This window comes from Vidua chalybeata, chromosome 6 (assembly GCF_026979565.1).
Source record: "Vidua chalybeata isolate OUT-0048 chromosome 6, bVidCha1 merged haplotype, whole genome shotgun sequence".
NCBI lineage: Eukaryota > Metazoa > Chordata > Aves > Passeriformes > Viduidae > Vidua > Vidua chalybeata.
This window is the reverse complement of record NC_071535.1, coordinates 22527960-22543035: the sequence shown is the minus strand read 5'-3', so window position 1 is coordinate 22543035 and position 15076 is coordinate 22527960. Positions and strand designations below refer to the sequence as shown.

Sequence of the window (15076 nt, the reverse complement as noted above, 5' to 3'; positions counted from 1 at the left end):
TTGTAATTTTAAAGTTTTGAGTAATGAAGCATTTAATCTCATAATTAGATTCATTTCTATTTAAAAAGGAAAAGCTGAATGGTGCTTTTTTACATGTCCTTAATTTTACATCCCAGGGCTGAGAATTTTCTCAGCTCAGTTTGAATAACTGGTAGTAAGTTTGATAACAGGGCTGACTATAATGGCATTTATCAATTGTGATATTTTTCAAACCATGAAACCTTTCTTTGTGCTTTTCCAGCTCATAAAAATCAACTGAAACTACAGATGAATGCAAGTGGACTTGCTATATATTAATGGAGAACTTCTCACATGTAAATAAAAGGATATTTCAAATATGGGGTACAAATTTTGTTCTCTACTGGCATAGAGAAATTTCCCAGTAAGAACAGATACTTAGTTTTTTAATAAAATATATTATATGGTTTCAAAGTAGTAAACTACATTAATTTACTTCATTTTTGGTGGGGGAGTGACAGGTGTCTAAATATGAGAACATGAGCAGATCTTAGGAGTTGCTGCAATAGGGCAGATGTAGCACACAGAGTTTTCAAAATACACTTTAAAAATTGTACTGGAGATTGGAGAATTGTACCTAAAGATTGGAAAAATCTTCCTCTGAGAAGTGTCATCACTCACAGACTGCCTGCAGGTGCAGTGATGGCAGACCAGTGGCTCTGATAAACTAATGCCAGCACTGACAATGATGTTTCCCTTGTAATTTTGACACCAGCTTCCTGAGAGGTTCAGCAATGTTGCCTTAGGGCTCTTTTTCATCCTGCTTCATAAAATAATTTGCAAGTGCTTGGACTCACCTAGCCTTCCTCCATGGGGAAACACATGTTCCCATTTTGATCCAGACACTCCTACTGCTGAATGTTGTATGGTGTGTGAAGGAAGTCCTGTGTTTTCTTTCTTGCTCATCCAGTGAACAGCAAGGGGAGCTTTCATGAATCTTTTATCCCTTGGTGGTCCTTTCAGATACTGTGGAGACAGGAGGGAGGGAATTAAACATGCAAGGCGTGATTCCAGGGTGGGGAGAGGGGGCCATGAGGTGTGGCTGTTGTTCTGCACTCAAACAATGTAGGAGCTATCTGGGGAAGGTTACATTTTCCCCCTCCTCCCACACTGATAGGCTGCACGACTCTAAACCATGGGCTTCATCTGCTTACATATGTATTTAGACATTTAAACAAGAATCTTCTTCAGCACCCCCACCCACCCCTCAAGTAACAAATAAACCAGAAAATTTGTGCTCTTATGACAAAGCTGCAATTTGAGTGGTGCATGTTGCTGTAATCAGTGCCCTTCTGCATGTGCAGTGCAATGCAATCAGGCACTTTCATGATTTGTTGTTGGGTTTGAGGGTTGTGTGTCTCAGTCTGTCCATCTGCCCCCTTTCACACATGGTTCCTGCCTTAGTGTGGGACAGTTGAGACTCTGAATGTACAGCTGCTGGCTTGGGTTTTTTTTTCTCCCCCTTACTTAGGCTGACTTCAAGCTTTATTTACTGCACAGCATCTAGATTCCACTCTGAGGAGGAGAGATACGTGTTAGTATCTTCAGGGTACCTCCTGCTATGACAGCTTAGAATGTTAATGAATTTCTGTGCTGAGCATTTGAATGTTATTGTCACTGTTATTGCATAAGTGAGGAATTTGATACTGAAGCAAAACCCAGGAGTTATCTCTGAATTTGAGGGGCCTAGGATGAGATACACAGACACTGGCAATTTGCAGGGACAGACTTTGTACCCTTTTGTAGGTTCAAATCACATTTCCTACAAACTTCCTTAGCAGCTCTAAGTGCTCAGAGTTTCTGCACATCCAGCCACAATTACTGATGAGGTGAGGAGCACTGTCCTTATTGCTGATGTCTTTCTGTGGCTTCTCAACTAAGAGATGGCAGCAGGCAGGCATCTCTCCAGGGCTGATGGTCAGTTGCTTTCATCATGAGAACCTGGACAGCCTCCTGCTTTGTCCTTTCTGTCATTGGGTCTAACTCATTTGTGCTCATCTCCTTCAATTCTTGCCCTTCACCTCTCTGGAGGCATGCATTCTATGCTCTGGATAAAGTTAAGAGTCTCATAAAAAAACTGTGTAATCATTTGATTTAACATTATTGTAAAGTGTATGGACCAAGGGACAACTTAGGGTAGCAGAAAAGGGATTTCTTCCTTTTTGAGTATTTTTATCTGTAACCAGATATATGTATATATATATATATATATATTTATTTATTTTTGAGCTAGGACTTGGTATGTATTCACTTTGTATTGAAGTTTCCTTATAAAGGTATTTTAATTTCCCCAAATATGTTTTGTCTCTGGAAATACTATGATTCCTGGACTTCAAAGGAATTGAAAGAGCAGCCCCAAATGCATAGTATCACAGAGAATCTGCTGTGAAATAACATGTCTACTACATCTCAAGAAAGAGAAATAGGTAGGTGAAAACTTGCTATGGAACAATCACACTTTATATACTTGTACCTGAACATCATAGGATGACATGAATTTTGACTCATGTCTTGCAGTGATATTTCAAGTATTGTCCTTTTGATTCTTTTCTCTAAACTACAGAGTAATGATTGTCTAGTGAAGTAAATCTGACTGTTGTTTAACAACTGATAGGCTGCCTTCTAATGCCCAATTCAGCAAAGTTATAAAGTATCAGAAGTCTTAGTGTATATCTTGGGAAGAATGCCCTTGGAACCAGAATCAATCATCTGACTGAGCTGTATTGGAAAAAAGGAAAAGGGTACAAAGAGAAAATGATACTAACTATTGTCTTTATTGTCCTAAGTCTTGTTCTGTTCTCTCTGTGGACTCTTGGTTTACATCTTCTAGAGAAATTAGCGCATCTTTAAAAAAAAACAAAAAGACAAAGACAAACAACCTCCCTCTACAAGCTTTTTTGTGTTCATTTGTTAGATGTGGTTTGGCAGGCTCTGTTTGCAAGCTGAATACCCATTTTCTCATTTAAAGAGATTCCATTAAGCTGGAAGATGAAAATCAAAATGTTTCAATTTCCATTAATACCATTTTGAGACTGGACAGATAGCTGCAATTATGATTTTCTTATCTTATTGCAGTAAAGTACTGCAGACCACATCATTCCTTGCTCACACATTACACCTCACACCTGTGCTAAGTGGGCATTTTCTGAGGAAAGTGCATTGTTTGCTCAACAGAAGCATAAAAGATGACACATGGTAAGTTGCTGTACACCTTATCTTTTCTCTGCTAGTCACAGTGGGTAAAGTGATGATGGTGCACTACCATATGACTCAGAAACAACTTTGCTGAAAACCACAAATTTATTTCAGGTAAGTTGCATCCCATGTGTATGTGTACTGAAATGAAACTGTGTATTTGTTTCTGGGAAGAACCCAAATGCTTGTCACAAATAACTGGCAACTGGAAGCATCAGAGCTGGTCTGTTTAGAATATGTCTACTCTGTCATTCTACAAGTACCTCAAGTGTTTAGGATATGGATGAGTACAACTTCTACTGCTTGTCACTGAACTACTGCTGGTAATTGAAAATTGGAATGCAGTGTTCCCTGGAGAGTTTGTCATGGAGCTCAAGAGGTTAATATGTAGTTATGTGATGATACTATAATTTTATATGCATCTGCAGATACTGCTAATAGACATTAAAGTGGGCATTTACATCCTTATTATGGGTCAGTACTTGATGTCATAATAAAAAAGTCACATCAGAAAAGTACAGGATAAAAATCTGATTATGCACATTTTGGAATGTAAATGGCTTTAAAATTCAAATTGTCACCTGGTGGGAGGATCAGGAAGGAGTCAGAGCAAGGGCGAAGGGGCAAAGCTGTGAGATACAAGGGGCAAGATAAAGGAGGAAGAAGAGACAGGCAGGAGTAGGCCTTTGCTTGGATAGTTTATATCCATATGAATACTATACCCCATTACTTAAGCCCTTCATGTCATCTCATTAAACATAAGCTTGAGTGAAAGGTGGACTTTGTAATGGAGTGTGAAGGTCAGTAAACTCCATATCTTCTATCTTTCCACAGATTTCAAATCTGCTCAGTGTTGTTAAGGGTAAAACATCATGTAGGTTAATGCAGGGTGTACATTTGGAAAGCAGCATCAAAGCTAATGAACTTTTCAAGGGAAGACAACAGCTGGAATTCTCTCACAAGTCTGCCCTAAGTAAATATACTAGTAAAGCTTCAACTACTGGCCCCAGAGCCTGAGGAGGGGAGGGTACTGGGGAGACAGACTTGGAATTCTGAAGGGCCGTGTAGCTTAAAATCAGTGGATAAGTACCATGAGGACTAGAGCAGCATGTGTGATGCATGTGCAGCTGGGTACATCAGGATACAGTGAGTTCAGCTGCAGATGCACTCAAAGGGTTTCTAACATCACCTTGAGTGTCTGTGGGAGCTGAAACCCTAAAGCATGTAGAAATTTGGAAGGGTGTTGACTTTCTATTTCTGCACTACTTTTTCATCCAAGCACATCCTAAAGCACTCTGAATTCAAAGTCTGCAGTTGACTGAAATTTTAGGGATTTTATTTTGTTGGAAATACAGGATGCAAGGCTGTGGAGTGAGGTAAATGGTTTATGACTGATGGAAGAAAAAACCTTGTCCTTCCATCTCCACTGCATTGTTTCTTCATGCTTGGCTGTAAGCTCCTGCTGTTTGCCTTTCCCTCCTTTGACTCCTGTGAGTCACATAAACCACTTCAACTGCAAAAAATTACTTGGTTTCTGCTGGTTTAGTCAGTTGATTTGGCTTGATTGATGTGCACAAGGGGTGCTAGAGGCAGCCCAGGACATGATGGCAGGACTGGGACTGGGGAGTTGGGTGGGCTGGGAGAAAGTCCTGGGAATAATGGTTGCAGTGAGGGAGACTCACACAACTGGCAAGCACCAAGGTTTTGGCTCAGTTGTTTACAGATCTGTGCCCACCACCCCATGGTCTCCAGGGATTCAGCAGCTCATAGGAAATCCATGCAGTGCAAGGCTGCAAGAGGGGCTTTGAGGTGGTGCTAAAGTCACATGGCCACAAACTGCATATACCTCTTCTCCCAGCTGCTCCTTAAAGGTTTTGACAGTATCCTTAGCTGAGGAGAGAAGGGACATTGCGGGTGACATAACTGCAAATGCTTCCTAAATAGGGATTATGGCTGAAAAGGACTTGCCTGCTCTAGAGAAGCCAAAGTGTTTACATGAGTGTCTTCTCATTTGGGGTCTGATTTGTTTATCTATGAAGCACAATGAATGATGGGGCAAAATTATTGAAAATACTTGGTCTCTCTACCCCATGTTGCTTGTAATGAAAACCAACTTTTCTGGTAAATGAGAATGTTATTAAAAATGCCATCTATCATTTGCAGCAGCTTTCAGTAAAAATACTGAAATGTTGAGGCCCACAAACAGCCTGCTCTGCAGGTTTTTGGGATTTGATATAAGGCAATTTTCTCAGGAAAATGGGAGGCACAGAGAGAAGTTAAAATTTTGCAGGGATTATAGGGCAGGTCTGTAGCAGACCTGAAAGGCTTTGGAAATTGCATCACTGGAGGCCTTGTATTTCTGAGTCCCTACACTAATGAGGTGCAAATAAAACTCCAAGATCCACTCCATTCAGTGGATCAGTGAGACACCAAGCAGGCTGGTGGCAATCAGTCAGCTACTGAGTCATTTAATGATTAATGGATCCTTCTTTGTGAATGGGCACGTCCCTTGGCTGAGATCACTTTAGGCTGCTGAGAGAACAGGAATGGAGAAGTCCATCCCCCTGTTTGCAATTAGTGTTTGTTATTAAATGCTGATAGTGTGTTCTCTCCTCTCATGTATCTCATCTTTGTTTATGCACTGGATGTTGGCACAGGCTTCTGTGCTGTAATGTCTTGAATTAGCTGCTGTTGAAAGGAGTCCAAGGAGCAGTGTGCTCTGAGGAGGACAGGAGGGTGGGAGAGTGGCTTGGCACCAAAAGAGCAGGAGCAATTCTGAGGGAAGGATAAAAATGGGTTTAGTTAAGTGGGAGACTGGCAAAGAACAAGCAGCAATGAGTCCGTGCACATCTCTGCTCTCATATGTGAGGCCAAGCACTTGGATGGGTATAACCAATGGCAGGAAGGGGAGATAGCCTTGGAAATGGTTTTGTAGAAGGTGATTTTGGCAGACATGGTATCTTTGGGGAGATAGATGGTGCTTGAGTTAGGAAGCATGGGACCTAAGAGGAGGAGACTGCAATCACTGGAGATCACCACAGGGATAGAAATATATAGAGAAGTAGTAACAGAACTCAAGCATTCTCTGTGGAGGATGAGGAAGAGACTAAAAGCAGAGAGAAGAATGGAGAAAAAAAATACTGCCACCTCTGAACCAGCTGATTTGAAGGGTGTCACTATGTGTGTAGGACAAGAGAGTGGCATCAGCCCTCTGACTGGGAGAGCAGACTTATTCCAGTCTGTGGGTTTTACAGAGCACCTAGGAGATTTAAGATGCAACATCTGGGCTAAATACTAAGGCAAGTGCAATGGCTGAAGCTCTCTGCCCTTCTCTGTGATGCTAGAGCAGTGTGTGGCACAACAAGCAGTCTGAGTTAGCCATTTTGTAAGTCAGGTCATTCATGTGTTTGTGTGATGAGAAAAAAAATGTACAAGGATCTACAAGGAAGAGGTATAGTTTGGTTATAAGAGGCCTGGAGTTTGAGCTCTGTCTCCTGCAGCCCAGCTGCTCATAGTGGCTACAACAGGTTATTTTAAGATGAGAGGTAAACCCAAAGTGAGTTGATTTATCTTTCTCTAGGAGATAGATACCATCTCTGCCACTCCTCTCCTGCTTTCTTCAATAGGGGGATGAAATGTTAAATAGGAATAAACAATTTATCTTGTTGGAGTTCTACTTGGTTGTAACACTTACTATTGTTTCTTCACACAGTGGGAATAGACAGGGAAGGGTAGCATGAGGCCAGGTTTGCCTCCATTGGATGCATTCACTCACTGTCAGCCTGTGACCTGACTGGTTACAGATTTGTTTGGTCCATGTGAGTCACATTCCTAAAATCTAGGTAGCTTTGGCAGTTGTGCCAACTAGAGCCTTGATGTTCACTGGTCACCTGGAGTGGAATGGGACAAGCAGCAGTATCAGGTACTGTTTATTGATCACCAGGTGATCTGTGTGTGACTGCCCCTCTCTGTTTTGCGGTTTTGTCCTGTGAATATTTTGCTCTAGTCTCTGCAAACTTTGCTCCAGAGAATCTTTGACAGCGCAACTGAGTGCTTCTAGTTACTTCAGATATTTTGGATGCACAGCTCTGTTAATCCAGAGCTCATTTGTTGGAGCAAATTGAGGTCCACATCACCAGAAGGATACCTTGGTCCAGACAGTACTCGCCTAGCCCAGTTGGAGTGAGCATTTTTATCTTTTCCCATCTCTTACTTAGTCTATCCTGGTCTTCCCATCCCTCTGATGCTGCTCTGCCACTGCTTCTCCCCCATAGCCCACATTCAGGTGTGGCTCTTTAAAAGCAATCTCTGTCAATATTTGTCATTAATCTGTTTCCATTTTTATTTATAAAAGAAAGAGAGAGAGAGAGAACAGAACAGCAGCAGTAGCAGGGCAGTTGCAGATGAATAATGAAAGGATTCATCACAGCCATAGCAGGATATATATATTTTTTGCAGCCAAGCGAGACGGATTCCCATCACAGCTCGGGGACTCGTTCCACACAACCACTCATCTTTCATGCTGGGGGGAAGGGAAAGGTGGAGACAGTATCATTATGGATGTAACAGGGCTCTCAAGTGACTGGTCAAGGTTGCTGCTTCAGTCACAAGGAATCTGCTTACAGGAATTTTCTTTCCAGCAGGTGTTATTGCCTGGTAAAGTGGACTTCTACAGCAGTCTGCCACTAGTGAAAGGGAGGCTTAGGGTTTGCTAAGGGGAATGCTTGCTAAGTGTTCGAGGCACCATGGAAGGACAGAATGCCAAGTGAGGATTTCACAGGAGTGACAAACTTGTCTGAGAGGGAATGAGGGACACACGGGGCAATGCAGGGGTCTTTCTCACATTTTTGTCACTTGAGCCAACTCTCAAGTTCTCTGTCATGTCAACAAACATCTCTCAGCTTGCCCTGCACCATCTAACTTTACAAATCCTTCTGTCCTGTTGAACACAAATGTTTTGTTCTTCTTGTTCTCTTTTAGTAGGTTGGTAGACAAAAAATTGTCAAATGAGAGTGTTGAAGCATTCTGGGGTCTGGAAGGACTCTGTGAAGCCAGAAGGGAAAGAATGATGAAAAAAGCCCAACAACAACCAACCAACCAAACCCAAAAAAACACCCCACAAACAAACACAAACACAAACAACAAATGCCTGAAATATGTCTGATTGATTGGGGTGCACACTCAAATCCAGAAAGGTCTCTGATTTCTTCTATCTCCCAGGTCCAGGGTAGCAGTGTCAACTGCTTCAATGCTGCTTGGCCTCTGTGTGCCTGTGTGCACACAGATGTAGTGGTTATATTCCTCCACAGCTGAAGAGATAGTCTGACTCTCCAGCCCTCTTGCGCTTGTAGCGAGGCAATCCAGGCAATGCAATTGCCATTCTGAAGCAGAGATGAGCTGTGCTGAGTAATTCTCAGATGCAAAAGTGCAGTTACAATCTGCTCCTGGGGCTTGGAGGGTCTGAGTTTAAGGAAAGAGCATAACATGTGACTGTATTTTTCCATCTAGGAAAGCATAAAGCAGGTTGATTTAAAGGCCAGGATGGCCTTATCTTCAGGTGCTGCAATGACATGTATTGCTGGTTATCAGTTCCACTTCTACCTTTGGAGACTGCATCAGCCCATAAAAAGCACAAAAGACCTTGTCCCAAGGGACTGTATATTTGTCAAACCTCTTGGCATTCTGGGGTACTTCATGCATCTCTGACAAGGCATTAATATCAGAGTATTCCTGTATTAAATACTTCCTCCTCTTAATTAAAGCTATTGGAGGCAATCCCAGTTGGATGGGAGGGTCCAATGCAATGCTACAGCTGAAGTGATCCTTGAAAGGGTAAGACAAGCAAATATGTTGCTTTGGTGGACCCTTAGGACTGTCATCTTGGCAGGGAGAAGAAGAGTTGTGACCTGTTCTATTCCAGACTCTGCCAGTGCTCAATTTTTCCTGTACAAAATCACAGCTTTGCCAGCAGTAGGGGGATCAGGGAAAAGTGGCCTGTTTGTCAAGCAACTCCTCCATTTCCCTTTTGTACCCAGGGAATGCAATGTAGTGCTTAGAAGCTTAGACTCAGTCTATATTTTTTACCATTCTGGCTCTAACATATGTCTCCCTTTGGGAAATCATTTGGTCCATTTCCCCATATTCTGGCACAGGTTCATGACACGTCATTATGAACTGGATGTCATCCAGTTTGGCTGCATGATCTAGCTCCTTTTATACATCCTACTATGTCTCCGTTTCCATCCCTAGCTAAGGAATCTTGGTTGCTTTGCATCGAGAAAGATTTTCTGTTGAATATGGAAATTCTCAGGATATACAAAAGGAGGAAGCTTCTATATCAGGTGTTTGCTTATTAAAAAAAAAAAAAAAAGGCAAAAACAGTGCTTCAGACTGTGATAGGTCTCGTTGTACAGCTGCAGCAGTTGGCACTTATATAGCCTGTGGTTAGTGGCTTCTTAATTTTTTCCTGGAGGAAGTTTTTTTTTTGGTATCCCCATAGGATCAGTCCCTGAAAGTGGATAAGAAACTGTTATTGCTCATGGTCACCTCCTGACCTTGGTTGGATATAGCCAAGTGTTTGGACATTAAGGGAAAACAAAAAAACCCATCAGCTTACTTGTGTTTACAAAACTGGGTTTCATGGGCAGGTGAGAATCTTGAGTAGTTCTGAAAATGCTGTGCTCCTGTTTTTCTTCGTGGCATTACAAATTATTAATGGAAAGCTTGCTTTGTCACAGCCTGGGAGATTGCCTTGCTTCTAACTGGTGCTTTCCAGGTAGATATAAACTTGATGTGTAATAAATGAGTAGTAATGTGTTTGTGGAGGAGAAGGTTCTCTTCTGACTCCTACCAGTGGATGGTTTATGACATCTCATCCCTCCAGTCACCTTTGTCCCAGTGACACTCTGACTGAATTCTTTTGCTTCAAGTTTTTAGTGGCTCCATGCAGTGACTAACTTAGGACATTCATTATTTGGTCTCCATGTCTATTCTGTCTAGACCCCTCCTCTTCCTCCAAACACTCCCAACCAAACCAGTAGTTGGTGACTGCATTCTGTTGAAGGTCCCAGTTTCTAGGGCTTCTTGCTGTGTACCCACTGACACAGGCAGTAGCACCATGGCACAAGGCGATGACCAATTCTCTATCGCAGGGTATCACTGAGATATTCTGCATTTAAGTAATAACAAAGATAGATTTTCTTTAGCCTTGAACAATCTGTAAAATATTGCACGTAAGAAAATTATCTGTCTTGCCAAAGGCTTGTGATGTAGCAGCACACAGTTTTTTTTACTGGAGATGTCTCCTCTCAGACATGTAAGCTCTTCTCAATTGGAAATATTTAACACCCTATTAGTTTCTGATGTGTGCTTTAATATATTGGTGATCTCAATGTTCCCCGAGAGGCTTCGAATTATGAGGCTATAACAGGTGCAGGTTTGCATAACCTTCTTTGAAATGCTTCACTCAATCTGATCCAAACTTAGGTTATTTTAGTGTGAGCGTGCTGAAAAGTCTGCATGGTATCATGTGAGTGGTGGAGGAAGAGCTCTAAACTCCTCCAACCTCCTCCAAGGTTGTATGAAGAAAATTCACCAGGTCGTCTTCTGGAAAAGCAGTACTTCAAAGAATCTGAGGACCAAGGTGCCCTGAGCTACTGCTGTAGCCTGTGGGATCTATGTAAACTCAGTTTTTCATTTCTTTCTGTACTCCTATAGTCCCTAGAAGGTTTTGGTCAATATTGAAGTCCATCTGCCCTAAGGCTTTACAGACTTTGAATAGGAGCATTGACTGCTCAGAGAACATACTGTCCAAGCAGAGAAGGATGTGGGTGTAGGCCACAAGTAGTAAAGGTGAGGAAGGGCAGGATGATACATGATCTGTTATGACATCAGTGTGAAATGAAATGGCAAAAAAGAGATGCTGCTGAGCTGTTGATTGCTGAATTAATTTTCTTTAACCTTCAGGACCTGAGCCAGGGCATCTCCGGATGCTAGCTAAAGCACACTAAAAGGCATCAGGGAAGATACATGTATGAAGGTATGTGCAGGCAGAAAGAAGAACCAAGACAAGAGGTAGATGTGTTTTAAATAGAGCTCTAGCTGGAGATGTTAAGAGAGAAATATGGTTTGGGTTGAAAGCTGAGTAATTTTTTGTTCCTTATATCTTAACCTATTGCCCACCTTCTTTGGGTTTTTTAATTTTGAAAGCCAGACTGCCCTGCAGACTGTGTGCATATATTTCATTCTGTGCATGCCCTACCAACGCAGTGGGAGCCACCTAGAGAATGGTGTTTGCCTGTCCCCAGGCTTCCTCCCTTGTGTTCTTTCTTTCTGGTGAAGAAGGCACAAGAGGAGACCCAGGCTCAGTATAGATCCACCTCAGTTTGAGGCCTGAGATGGGGAGGTGCTTTGCTGGTAACAGTGGCATGATGGTAAGTTGTTCTTCTGTTTTCTGCGGTCTCCATTATTTGCATTTCAAAACTGCTTTCAATGAAAAGGTCTCTCTTTCTAAGAGCAGTGTAAGAGGCCAAACTATTACCTGTGGGAATAGTATTTTCTGGGCACATGCTATGGAGTGGCAGCAGTTCAGCAGTGTCTTCCCTGAAGAGGTCAGTCACCCCAATTGTTGCTTCACCAGGGTTGCTCTCAGGTGATTCCTTCTTGTGTCTGATGGCATGAGGGCAAACCAAGTCTTCTCTTGCTGATTCCTACAGCAGTGAGAAGAATTGAGGAGTTGTAATTATTTCAGCCAGTTTCTGCTGTACATTTCTGGTTAAGGACCTAAAGGCAGTGCTGGCATCAGGGCATGGAGCTGTTGAATCCTACTCTGCCTGGGTCTGAAAAGTTGTAAAACAATGAAAATGGCTGTTTCAGCTGTTCTTGTCTGCAACAGCTACAGTGGCTGATGGGCTCAACTTAGCTAGGGCAGAGACTTTGGGTTCTATCTGAGGAAGCAAGAATTCAAGAAGCTTTTATAAAGGCTGAAAGGCTGGCGAATGGGCCAGGCCTTCCACTGTTTTATGTCTTGTTTAAGAGCAGCTATCCCAGGTGCAGAGATAGATTTTTTTTTTTCAAACAAGTTACCAAGAAAACAGAGACAGCTTTTCTAGTACTTTTAAAGTGAATACACAACATCAAAGCAATATTAGCACCTCAATTCTGAAAGTCAATGAGAGATCAAAAGCTATTTTCCTCCAGTTCCTATTAAAGGAAGTTACCCTCCTTTATTAGCCCTTTCCTCTTGCAAATCACTGGAGTAAAGAAGATAATTCAGTAGCGGGGTTCTGGATGTTTCATCAAAAGCCAAGGCATGACTGGAACAGTGAGACTGGGTGATCCTAGCACAAGATGAAGAGCTGTTTAAAGGTGTCTGATCTGCGTCCCTTTTGAGGACAGGTAGAGTTTCACCCTTTGTATTTGGAATTTTTCAGAGGTGCTGAATTTCCACTGAAATTGCAGGGAACATAGATGTCTTTTGTAGGCTCAACTGTCTTACCAAATACTCCAGCTCTCCTAAATAAGGCTGCTGTATTGCTGATCTGTGCCCAGAACCAGAGGCTGCAAGGAGCATGTGTAAACAAGGTGTCCCAATGTGTTATCTGTCAGTCCCTGCATTTCTATGTTTGCCTCAGGAGAGCGGTGAGGAGAAGCTGGGCTGCTCAGTTTGACCTTGCTTTTTAGTTTTTTCCGTGTTTTTTGGTTTGTTTGTGTGTGTGTGTGTGGTTGTGCTTTTTGTTGGTTTTTCTCTTTGCACATGCCTCTAATTGATCTTGAAAAGAAGGGACAGTTAAAGAAGACGTTAAGGTGAAATGAAGCCATAACTGTGACTGGAGACTTTTATTAAGTGTGGCAAAATTCCCTGGGCTGCGTATAAATTGTTTATTGATTTTGGTATGGCTGGATGCTCTGGAGTAATCGCCTGCAGAACCACTAGAGAGCGAGCAGAGAGGAGAGGGCTTTGCTAGGTCTCTGCTGCTTCCTGCCCCTGTCTGCTCTTCCTCCTGCCTGTGTTGGTGGTCTCCTCTTTAACCTGTAAATGAGCAGCCCCAGCTGCATGATTCCTGTGGCCAGCTCCTGCAGCCCAGAGTGGGGCTCTGCCCTGCTGTTCCAGAAATAGCTGGTGAAAGAATATAGTAAGGGAAGAGATGGCTTTGGAGCATATATCATACAAGTTATGGTATTGCTGAGACTTAAAGTGCCTTTTGGCTCTTCCACCTGTTGGTTGTTACAGAGAGAAACCTGTCTGTGATAGTCAGCAAGGTCAGTCATCTCTGGGCCTGCCTAACCATGGGGCAGGTCAATTTTGTGACAGGGTAGAGATGAAGATATTCATGTTTTTCAATAGTTTTTGTGCTTTCAAGTTTTGCCTCAGTATCCCCTGCTTGTTCTCACATGCCCTTCTCCTCTGCCAAAGCTGCAGTGTGCAGTGAGCCAGCCTGCCTCTCCTGTGCCAGTCTGTAAGCCCAGGAAAACTTCAGCCCCTCCTGATTTTTCCTTTGCTTTTTGTTACAACGTTAGGGTGCTTTTACTGCTCTATTTCAGTAAACTACTTTATACAGAGATTTTCCTCATCCCAACGGAGGAGCTGTCCTGGCAGAACTGGAGTTTCTGTTTTGTTCACTTCCCATGGAGGTGCTGCACACTTTCCATGTTACTTTTGTGCAAAGGCAATTAAATCCTTAATTGATTCTTATTCAGAGTGCTATGACTAATGTATATTCCTCAAATATACTGTCTCTTCAGGTCCAAGGATGATATAGGAAGAGAAGCAATATTTTTTTGACATTAGATTGGGAAAGTGAGTGAATTTTCTGACACCTATTGCACAGTTGATACCCCCTCTTCTTGGGGATTGGTGGGAGGTTTTATTTTCTGTCTCTGTCATTCAGAGTCCATATTTTTATCACCTGGTAGCATAGAGTGGTTTAATTTCCTTTCTTCTACGGAGGACTTCTGAGGCCTGTAGTAGTGTGGCCATTAAGTGGATGATACTCAGATGTAAATCCCTCTGTGGAGAAAAGACTTATCCACCTGTTAGGCCCCTTAAAGTTGGCTGAGCTGTACAGGTACAAGTGTCAGAAATTCTGTTTTTAGAAGATGCTGTAACAACCTCTGTTCCTTTCTCAATCACCTAATCTATATATGAGAGTGGGAATATGAAGCCAGAGTAAAGGTAAGATCCTCTTTTGCATCACTGGCAAAATTTTCAGAAGATCATGTAGATTTGATAAAGAAATGTTTTTTGCTTTGTTTCTTTAATGAAAAAGACGGGTAAATGTGTATTAGTTTAAAATTTCATTTTCTGGAGGGCATAATGTTAATGGAAGGGAAAATATCTCTAAAGTGTTGGCAATTTAACTCCAAGGTTTTGAAATGGGATAAAATAATCTAAATAAAAATTTGCATCTACCTAGAGAGTTCTCTGACAAAAATGGCATGTGAACATTAGTGCTAGGAACAGCGGTAACTGCTTTCAACTCTGGTGTTTTTTTTTTTTTTTTTTTTTTTTAACCCCTGTAATAAAGGTCAAAATTTTAACTTACTGTCAGTTAAGGACAGTGAATTATGCTGATCTTGGTCTGTGTACTTTGGCTAGGAGATGCGGATGCTGTAACAGCATCTGCATTAATCTGCACTGGTATTTCAAAGCATTTACTGTGTATGTACATCACGTAAACTTTTGTAATGCTTAGTTGCTTGAATGAACTAAGATGATTGATTTATTCCCTCTCACAGAAAAACAAAAATTCTCATAGTTAAAGCTGCAAAACTTTTTGCCATGGCTTCTATTCCCTGACTACAAGGTCTTGCTCACAACTGCTGTAGATTTCTGATTCAGTTGCTTGTCTTGGTGATTTTTGAA

The 15076-nt window shown here is 42.0% G+C and overlaps 1 protein-coding gene and 1 long non-coding RNA gene across 6 annotated transcripts in view; one reads left to right on the top strand and one right to left on the bottom strand.

Moving 5' to 3' along the window:
• Positions 1-9538: 9538 nt before the first annotated feature.
• LOC128789060 (uncharacterized) lies at positions 9539-10045 on the bottom strand. Its single transcript, XR_008431306.1, has 2 exons — positions 9830-10045; positions 9539-9721 (listed from the first exon to the last, which is right to left on the bottom strand). It is a non-coding gene; the product is annotated as an uncharacterized LOC128789060 (long non-coding RNA).
• Positions 10046-10192: 147 nt separating this feature from the next.
• ESRRB (estrogen related receptor beta) overlaps positions 10193-15076 on the top strand; it is a 159491-nt gene continuing 154607 nt past the window's right edge. For all 5 annotated transcript variants that reach the window (XM_053944533.1, XM_053944534.1, XM_053944532.1 and 2 more), the window contains exons 1-3: positions 10193-10528; positions 10930-11064; positions 11179-11251. The gene's annotated coding sequence lies outside the window, so the exon portion shown is untranslated. The remainder of the gene's footprint in view (positions 10529-10929; positions 11065-11178; positions 11252-15076) is intronic.